Source organism: Heterocephalus glaber, unplaced genomic scaffold (assembly GCF_053883595.1).
Source record: "Heterocephalus glaber isolate CG9 unplaced genomic scaffold, H.glaber_assembly_v1.0 deba00001457, whole genome shotgun sequence".
In the NCBI taxonomy this organism is placed as follows: Eukaryota; Metazoa; Chordata; class Mammalia; order Rodentia; family Bathyergidae; genus Heterocephalus; species Heterocephalus glaber.
In genome coordinates, this window is record NW_028258305.1 from 20077223 (window position 1) to 20087624 (window position 10402).

The window sequence follows — 10402 nt, forward strand, 5'->3', positions numbered from 1 at the left end:
CTGGTGTTGGGATAAATTACATCACTGGTAGCCACCTATCAAAAATCTAAGTCTGAATAAGCTCACACAATTTAGTTTTCCATTCATTTATTCACTCATTTGACAAATACTTATTGAGTGCCTATTATAAGCCAAGCCCCATTCCATCACTGGAAATACAGTAGCAAATAGACAAAAACTTCAGCTGTTTGAAGACTTCACATTCTAGTAAAGGTGACAAATGACATCCAAGCTAAATAAGTAAATGCATTGATGCTAGTCAATAACAAGGTCTGATGACAACAATAATTCCAGGAGGGAAGCTACAATATTAAACATCAAAGAGGACCCCCCAGGCTCACCGAACAGCCACCAGCTCAGCCACTCAGGCAAAGCAGGTGTGGGCTGACTGCGCCCTGCTCAGTCTGGCTCGCTCCGCCCACTCACAACCAGGAGACTTAGCCAGTACTTGGATCCACACTACAGATGCACTACAGATGCACAGCGGGGCTCAAAGGCCACTGTCCTGAGCTGCAGAAGTGAACAACAGAGAAAGGGCCTCTCTGAGGCTCCCTGACGAAAACTGAAGCTCACTGGAAAAGTGAAGAGAATCTCTGCAATAAAGGCGCACCAGACCACCATGCTTGGTAGGGACCATCACCTCCCATCAGAACCTGGACTATCTTCAGGGCAAAGGCAGCTGGAACCTGCAGTAGAACCTTGAAGAGTTCAACCCTGCAGGAGGACAGGGAGCTCAACTTGGGACTTGCAGCCAGAAATCTGCCTGAATATCACAGGTCTGTGACTGGCTTACTGAGACTCATTGACTTAATAACTGCACACTGCTGCCCACATTGTCTATTGTGACAGCAGAGGCATACCCTGAAGGAGACCCTTCATTTTTATCTTTTATTTTTATTTTCTTTTTCTTTCTTTTTTTTTGTTAAATTCTTTTATTGGTACATTGTAGGTATACAACACAATTACATTTCTCATTGGGAATTGTACCTCTACATAATGCATCTTGGTTCTTATTTTCTCCCCATTCCTAGCCCTCCCTTCACCCCCTCCACCCTTCCCTATTTACAAAGACTTTATTTCCATTTTTTCCATTTCTCATCATTTTTTCTTTCCCTTCTTTCCTTTCCCCTGCCTCTCTCACTACCCCTACCCCTTTGGACCTTTTCTTCCTATTTTACATTATCAATTATTCATTCTAATTTATTTGTTATTTTCAAAACGACCACTATTTTTTTTTTTGGTCTTATTTTTCATTTTTTTCTTCTTTGTTACTCTTTTAAAATTTTTATTTTCCTCTTTTTTCTTTCTTTTTTTTTCTTTCTTTTTCTCTCTCTCTCTCTCTCTCTCTCCCTCCCTCCCTCCCTCCCTCCCTCTCTCTCTCTCTCTCTCTCTCTCTCTCTCTCTCTCTCTCTCTGTCTTGCTCCCTTGTTATTCCACATTGTTCTTCATCTCCCCTTGTGTTCCTGTTCTGGCCCTAATTTGTATTTCTTTATCTTTCTTTTCTTCCCTTTCCTTCTCTCACCTGTGTCCTCTGGCCTCACTGCTAACCTTCCCCTATCCTTCTACTTACCTATTCCTCCCTCCCCAACTCCTTCTAACTCCCATCCTGAAGGGTCAAGTTAGTATATTGAAGAGTTTATTCACTATAAACATATGTTGGCTTGGTCCTTGATTTTGATTTAATTCACACAGTTAAAGGGGATAGATTAATAACTACCACAAATTGGCATTTTCTAAGATGTACTTGTTGCTATTGTGTTGCTGATTGTATCACTTGGGCTAAGGTGCTGTGATTGATCTAATTAGTTGTCCTTCCTTGTATAATGAAAATGAGATAGCCTCAGTGCCATTAGACACTCAAAACCTAAAGACCAGCAATATCTGGAAGACACCTCTGAGAAGCAATCATTCTATAAGTGTTCTAAATACATCAACAAAGGTACTTACAATAAGCAACTTCAAAACATCAACCCAGGAACTAAACCAAGGACAGTACCAAAAACAAAAATGAGAAGACATTGAAGCAAGGCACAAACTCAGACTTCCACCCCACCAAGGGGAAACCTTGGGGGAAATGAGATGAAAAAAAAGTCTGATAACCAACCACCTGGACACCCTGAACTGATAGCACAAGAAGTAACAAAACAGATGAATGAGGCTCTAGAAAAATACAAAATAGAAATAATCTCCCAGATAACTACAGAGATGGTGAGCAGAGTGAAAGACATGATTAGAGGCTCTAGAACACAAACAGATAAAAAAAAATAGATGAGCTAAGAAACATGCTGGAAGCCATGAATGCCCAGCATAAGAAAGATATGGAAACCATGATTGCCCAACATAAGAAAGAGATGGAATCCATGAAACAGATTCAAACAGATATTCAGGAGATTAAAAACTCCAATGAAAGCATGCAGAGCAGATTAAGGGAATTTGAAGATAGAGTATCAGATATAGAAGACAGGATTGCAGTGAAGGACCATGAAAACAGAGATTGCTTCAAAATAGAAAGGGACCGCAAGAAATCAATCCAGCAGCTGCTAGATGATGCAAACAAGAATAACATAAGACTGATAGGAGTCCACAAAAAAACAGAAGAAAGTACAATTGACATTAAAAAACTCTTTACAGAAGTAATAATAGAAAACTTCCCAGACAGAGGTGGAAAATTGAACTTACAGATAAGTGAGGCATATAGAACTCCAACAAACAATAATCAAAAACAAAATCTACACATAGACATATAATAGTCAAGATTCCAGAAACCCAACAGAAGAACAAAATCTTACAGACAGAGAAAAGAAACAAATCACCTACAAAGGAAAGCCTATCAGAATCATGGCAGACTTCTCAACATAAACCCTCAAATCAAGGAGAGCCTGCAATGAAGTATTTCAAGCCCTAAAAGAAAATAACTTCCAGCCTAGACTGTTGTATCCTGAAAAATTATCTTTCAAAATCAATGGGGAAATTAGATACTTCCACAACAAAGAACACCTGAGAAATTTCATGAACACCAAAGCAGCACTCCAAACAATTCTAAGCAATATCTTAGAAAAAGACAATGAAAGTCACAACTCCATGAGGCCCAACAGAGGGAAGCCACCAGGCAAGGTAAGACACTAAAGGTAAAGGGGGAAAAAATAAGAAATAAAAGAGCCAACAAAAGTAAAACATCATGACAAGGATGAGTCAATATCTATGAATTATAACTCTCAATGTTAATGGCCTCAATTCACTAATCAAAAGAAATAGACTGGCAGAATGGATTAAGAAGCAAAATCCAGCAATATGCTGTATTCAAGAAACACATCTAACTCAAAAAGAAATTTATAGACTTAAAATAAAAGGATAGAAAACAGTTCTCCATGCATCAGGAACCCAGAAAAAAGCAGGGGTAGCAGTCTTATTTGCAGACAATGTAAATTTCAAACCAAAACTAATTAAGAGAGACAAAAATGGTCACTACATCCTTGTGAAGGGAACAATCCAAGAGGAAGAGATGACAATCCTAAATATATATGCACCAAATATGAATGCCCCCAACTATACAAAACAAACATTAATGGACATGAAAAACCAAATAAGCACTAATACAATTGTAGTGGGGGACTTCAATACCCCATTATCACAAATAGACAGATCATCTAGACAAAAAATTAACAACAAAATTCCAGAACTGAACCAAGCTATTGGACAAATGGACTTAATAGATGTTTGAGTGTTCCACCCCACAAAATCAGAATATACATTCTTTTCTGCTGCACACAGGTCATTTCCAAAATAGGCCACATGCTATCTCATAGGACATGTCTAAGTAAATGTAAAAGAAGTGAAGTTACGCCCTGTATATTATCAGACCATAGTGCAATAAAATTGGAGATCAATAACATGAGAAACAGCAAAACTCCCACAAACACATGGAAATTAAATAACACCCTCCTGAACAACCAATGGGTCACAAAGGAAATTAAAGAAGAAATTAGACAGTTTCTACAAGTAAATGATAATGCCAGTACAACAGACAGGAATCTATGGGACATAATGAAAGCAGTTCTACCAGGGAAATTCATAGTAGTGAATGCCCATATTAAGAGAACAGAGAGAACTCAGATAAATAACCTAATGCAGAACCTCAAGCTCCTAGAAAAAGAAGAGTATAACAAACCCAAAGCTTGTACAACAGAGGAAATTTTAAAGATCAGAGCAGAAATCAATGCAATGGAGACTAAGAGAATGATACAAAAAAATCAATGAATCAAAGAGTTGGTCTTTTGAAAGAATAAATAAAATCAATAAACCTTTAGCCAACTTTATCAAAAAAAGGAAAGAAAAGGCACAAATCCATCCAAATAAGAATGAAAAAGTTGAAGTCATAACAGACCCAGCAGAAATCCAGAGGATCATCAATACCTACTTCAAGAACCTGTACTCTAAAAAAATGGAAAACACAGAAGAAATGGACAGGTTCCTAGATACATATGAATTGCCAAAGTTAAATGAAGAAGATATAGAAATTCTAAACACCCCAATTACAATGAGTGAAATTGAAAATATAATAAAATATTAATCAACAAAGAAAAGCCCAGGTCCTGGTGACTTCACTGCTGAATTCTACAAGACATTTAAAGAAGAACTATTGCCATTACTCTTTAAACTCATCAAGGAAATTGAAAAGGAAGCAAAGCTTCCAAATTCATTCCTGGAAGCAAGTGTTACTTTGATTCCAAAACCAGGGAAAGACCCAACCCAAAAAGAGAACTACAGGTCAATCTCCCTAATGAACATAGATGCAAAAATCCTCAATGAGATACTGGCAAGCAGAATACAGAGGGTATCCATCAAGAAGATCATTCACCCTGACCAAGTCAGATTTATTCCAGGAATGCAAGGATGGTTCAACATTCATAAATCAATAAATGTAATACACTATATTAATAGAGTCAAGGACAAAAACCATATGATCATCTCAATAAATGCAGAAAAGGCATTTGACAAAATCCAACACCCATTCATGATAAAAACCCTACAGAAAATTGGAATAGAAGGTCTTTATCTCAACCTGATTAAGGCTATCTATGAAAAACCAACAGCCAACATCATACTAAATGGTCAAAAACTGAAAACTTTCATGCTAAAATAAGGAACAAGACAAGGATGCCGACTATCACCATTTCTGTTCAATATAGTTCTGGAAACATTAGCCACAGCAATTAGAAAAGAGAAAGAAATAAAAGGAAGAAAGATAGGAAAGGAAGAAGTTAAACTGTTATTATTTGCTGATGATATGGTACTTTACATAGAAGACCGAAAAAACTCCACCAAAAGACTTCTAGACTTAATTGAAAGATTCAGTAGAGTAGCTGGATATAAGGTCAACACTCAAAAAACAATAGCCTTCTTATATACAAATAGCAGACCCACTGAGAGAGAAATTAGAGAAACAATTCCTTTTACAATAGCATCCAAAATAATGAAATATCTAGGAATCAATCTAACAAAGGAACCAAAAGACCACTACACTGAAATGTACTGCACTCTGAAAAAGGAGATCAAGGAGGATATAAGAAAATAGAAAGATATCCCTTGTTCCTGGGTAGGAAGAACCAATATAGTGAAAATGGACATATTTCCAAAACTACTGTATAGATTTAATGCAATACCAATTGAAATTCCAACAATATACTTCACAGAACTGGAGAAAAGAATCCAAAAATTCATTTGGAACCAGAAGAGACCTAGAATAGCAAAAGCAATTCTAGGCAATAGAGCCATGGCTGGGGGTATCACAATCCCCAACTTGAAACTATACTACAAAGCTACTGTGATAAAAACAGCATGGTACTGGAAAAGAAACAAATCCGAGGATCAGTGGAATAGATTAGAAAGTTGAAGAAACAATTCCAGACATACTCAGCCACCTCATCTTTGACAAAGGAGCCAACCACCATCATCAGAGGAAAGATAGCCTATTTAATAAATGGGGTTGGAAAAACTGGATTTCAACCTGCCAAAGATTAAAACTAGACCCATATCTATCACCATGCACTAAACTAAAATTGAAATGGATTAAAGATCTAAACATTAAGACAGAAACACTAAACATGCTGGAAGATAAGTTAGGTAGAACTCTTGAAGACATTGGCATAGGAAAAGACTTTATGAACAAAACCTCAGTAGCACAGGAACTAGCACAAAGAATCAACAACTAAGGGCCGGGGATTTAGCTCAGTGGTTTCGCCACCTGCTGCGCAAGTGCAAGGACCAGAGTTCAATCCCCGGTACCAAAAAAAAAAAAAAAAAAAAAGAATCAACAACTGGGATCTCATCTTATTAAAAAGCTTGTGCACTCCAAGAGAAACCACCAACAGAGCTAAGAGACAACCTACAATGTGGGGAAAAAAAATTTAGCAGCTGTACCTCAAAGGAGTACTATCTAGAATATATAAAGAACTATAAAAAATCAGACCCCCCCAAATTCAAAGATCCAATTCAAAAATGGGCATCTGAAATGAACAGACATTTCTCAGAAAAAGAAGTAAAAGCAGCAAATAAACATATGAAAAAATGTTCAACATCGCTGGTCATTTGAGAGATGCAGATGAAAACAACACTAAGATTTCACTTCACCCCAGAAAGAATGGCTGCTATCAAAAAATCAACCAATAACAAATGTTGGCGGGGGTGTGAGGAGAAAGGAACCCTTCTCCATTGCTGGTGGGACTGTTGCAACCACTGTGGAAATCAGTATGGAGATACCTCAGAGAACTAGGGCTAGAGATCCTATTTGACCCAGCCATTCCCCTGTTGGGTATCTTCCCCAAAGAATTAAAACAATCATACCACAGTGATATATGTTCACCCATGTTTATAGCAACACAGTTTGTAATAGCTAAAGCTTGGAAACAGCCCACGTGCCCATCAACTGGAAACTGGATAAAGAAGATGTGGTTTTATTTTATAAAATGGAGTACTACTCAGCCATAAAAAATGAGAAATTAGAGACATTTATTGCTAAATGGATGCACATTGAGGTGATACTCTTAAGTGAAATAAATAGGACACCCATGTGTAAATACTGACTAGTTTCTCTAGTGTGAGAAACTGAAAGTGTAAATAAGGATTAAAATGATTAAAACAAATAATTGATAATTTGAAATAAGAAAAGGTCCAAAGGTGTAGGCCTGGTGGGAAGGGAAGGAGAAAGGAAAGAAGGGAAATGAAAAATTATGAGAAAAGAAAAAAATGGAAATGAAATCTATGTAAATAGGGAAGGGTGGAGGTGGTGAAGGATGCACACGTAATGGGGAAAAAAGTAAGAACCAAGATACATCATGTACAGGTACAAGCACCCAATGATAAATGTAAACATATTGTATACCTAACATGTACCAATAAAAGAATTTAAGGGAAAAAAAAAACAAAAAAAAATTAAACATCAAGGGGTATAAAGGTCTCCCTGACTAGGTAACTTTTGACTTAAAGTAAGAAATGAACATACATGGGGAGCAGCAAGCGAAAGAGTTCTCAGGGTCGAATGGCCAAGTGGTCAGAATGTTCCAGAAAAACATCACTGAGCCTGCAGCCGAAATAAGAAGGTCAGAAGTGTAGTAAGAGACAAGACAAAAAATGTGCAGGAAACCAGATCATTTGGATTTCCTTATTTTTAAAATGGTGAGACATAAGTAGAAAGAAAAACAAACACCTAGCAATTGTACTATTAATTGAATGGCATGTGTAGACTGCCTAGCCTAGCATTTTACCCTAGAGCTCTTGAATTCTAGTCACTTTTCATTTCCTTTAACAGCTTGCCCACCTCACCCTCCTCCTTGCCCATCCTCCTGGGGCCGAGCCCCCAGCCCCCAGCCTAGCCCTCTGTACCATCTCTCTCCACCCTCCCTACAGTGAAGCTGCTCTCCTGTGGAGCTGTCATTTGGGGAAGGACATGATAAATAGCTCACACAACAATGTAATAATTTTTTATATTTCAACGGGCTTTTACACCTTCCTGAAGACATGGGCTTGTGTTGGCTCATTAGATCCTCAAAACATTTCTGTGAGGTAAAATGATAAGGTCTTCTTGTTATAAAAGAAGAAACTGCCATGCGCAGATCAAGTGACCTGTCCAGGGTCACACAGCTGGGCAACAGTAGAATAAGAGGAGAATTCAAGTCTGGACTGTGGCTTTAATGACTATCATAGCTGATTGGATTACAGAAAAGTAGCGCAAGTAAAACAACAGTCTTTGCCTGCATAAAGGGCCCTGACCTAGCTCAGACAGCTCTGGCAGCAAGACTGGGCTTACAGCTGACCAGACACTGAGCATCCTGGGGCTTGCTGATCACACTGAAGCCTTGAAGGTGTGAATTTACTCCATGACTCAATGACAAAGAACGTGGAGTTGTAAAGCACCCAGCACCCAGGTGAGCAGCATTTGCACTAATTTCCTGTAACACCGCTTCTCCTCCCGACCCTAGGCACAGGGTCCCCCTGGCTGGCAATTAAGCCCAGCAAAAGCCAAGGAAAGAGAAAAATGAAGCCCATGAAGTGTCCTCTATCCAGGAGAGCCCTAACTCATGGGCCAAACTTGAATGTGCGCCAACATGGTTAAGAAAGAGTTTGAAAATTCTAAGGTGTTTCCGCAAAAGGAGATTACCCTTTAATTTAAGTATATCTTTGTTCATCCCTAAAATAGCCTATTTTTTGGAAGAAAATAAAACCATATCAAAGCCTTGGCCATATTTTTTGCTGCAGTAAGTCATTCACAAATGGTGCTGGTGGTAATGAAACAATATGTGGGCATAGGTGTCCTTAGACCTGAGCAGCCAGCTGCTGTGCTGTACAGGGCCCCATCAAGGCCACCTCTGGCCACATTCTACCCACAGGCAAGGAGTCGTAGATGCTACAAGGCCAAGAGGTCATGACTACCAGTCCATCAGGAACATGGTCTGGTGTGAAATGTTCTGCCTAAATAGTCAAAGTCAGCTGTGTCCCCCCCAGGGAGAGCTGCACCTCCATTGTGCATACCACAGGCCCAGGGATCCTGTTTGCAGGGCTGTTGATGGAGCTCAGAGACACAGCTAGGGTGGCCCCATGAATGCTGGATAGAGTTAGGGTAGGAACAGGAAAGAGGCATTATAGGTCAGTATTTCCATTTGCAGATTTGCTGAGTCCTTCAGATATTAGTGGTGGAATTCATGAAAAAGTGGAGGTGATTGGTGTGCTCCCGTCATACATTTCCTATGGACTCTGGCATCCTTCAAACCATCTTGGCTTCAGCCTTACACTGCTGCAACTTACTCATTCCCAGAGCCTCACACTGTAATGGACTTGCATAACTTGTAACCACATTCTAATCTTGAGGTCTCAGAAATAGCTATCTCCCTCTACAGTCTTCAACTTCAGAAACCTACTCCCTGCGGGCTGTGGTAGTGTACACCCGTAATCACAGCACAGAGAGGCTAAGGCAGGAGGATCACAAGTTCAATCCACCTTGGCAACTTCGCTACCTAGTGAGACCCTGCCTTCCAACTTAAAAAAAATCTTGAAAAAGACTAGGAATTTAGCTCAGTGTGAAGCCTGTTGTCTTTTGGGCACACCTTCCTCATCTACAAAACAGCTCCACTATCACTTTTCATACAATGGACATCAATTAAGCACCTAGTGGGAAGTAGGTACTGTGCTAGGCAGCAGTATTACACAATTTAGTAGAATGTCTTCTTTCCCCACCAAAATTAGCTCTGGAAATAGACAAGAAAACATGTAAGTCTATCCATGTGGTCATTTAAACAAGTTACTATAGGAGCACAGGTTTTTGCCAGATTCAACTTTACCAGGCCAGGCCTTGCCAGAAGTATATCTCCTTGAAATTTTATGTACACATTTACCTTCCCCAAAATAGATATCTACTATAGGCAACAGGGGAACACTCTAGTCTGATTTCTAATGTTAAACTACTTGAACAATTCATTTTAGGAAATAAAGGAGCCAATATTAACTCAGCTCTTACTGTATGTATAATATACCATAACTTTCCACTGGATTTCAATTAATTATACCAATACTTCTATGAGGCAAGTGTTTGGGTGCTATCCAATTTTACAGATGCAAGAACTGAAGTATAAAAAAAAATGTATACAGCATTACCTGGCTGGCATTTGGCCAAAACAGGGTTCTCTCATTCATTCATTCATTTATTCATTCAGTAGATACTGCATTCTTCATGTGTGCATTCTGAAGGACACTACATCCAGAAAGACGCAACATAATGGATTGGAACTGTGCTATAAATGAATGAATAAACGTAATCAGGAGGATGTGGGGAAAGGTGGATGCTATCTGAGACAGGAGAGTCAAGGATCTCTCTGGTTGCAAAAAGCAGCTCTTCTCCCAATCCCTTATG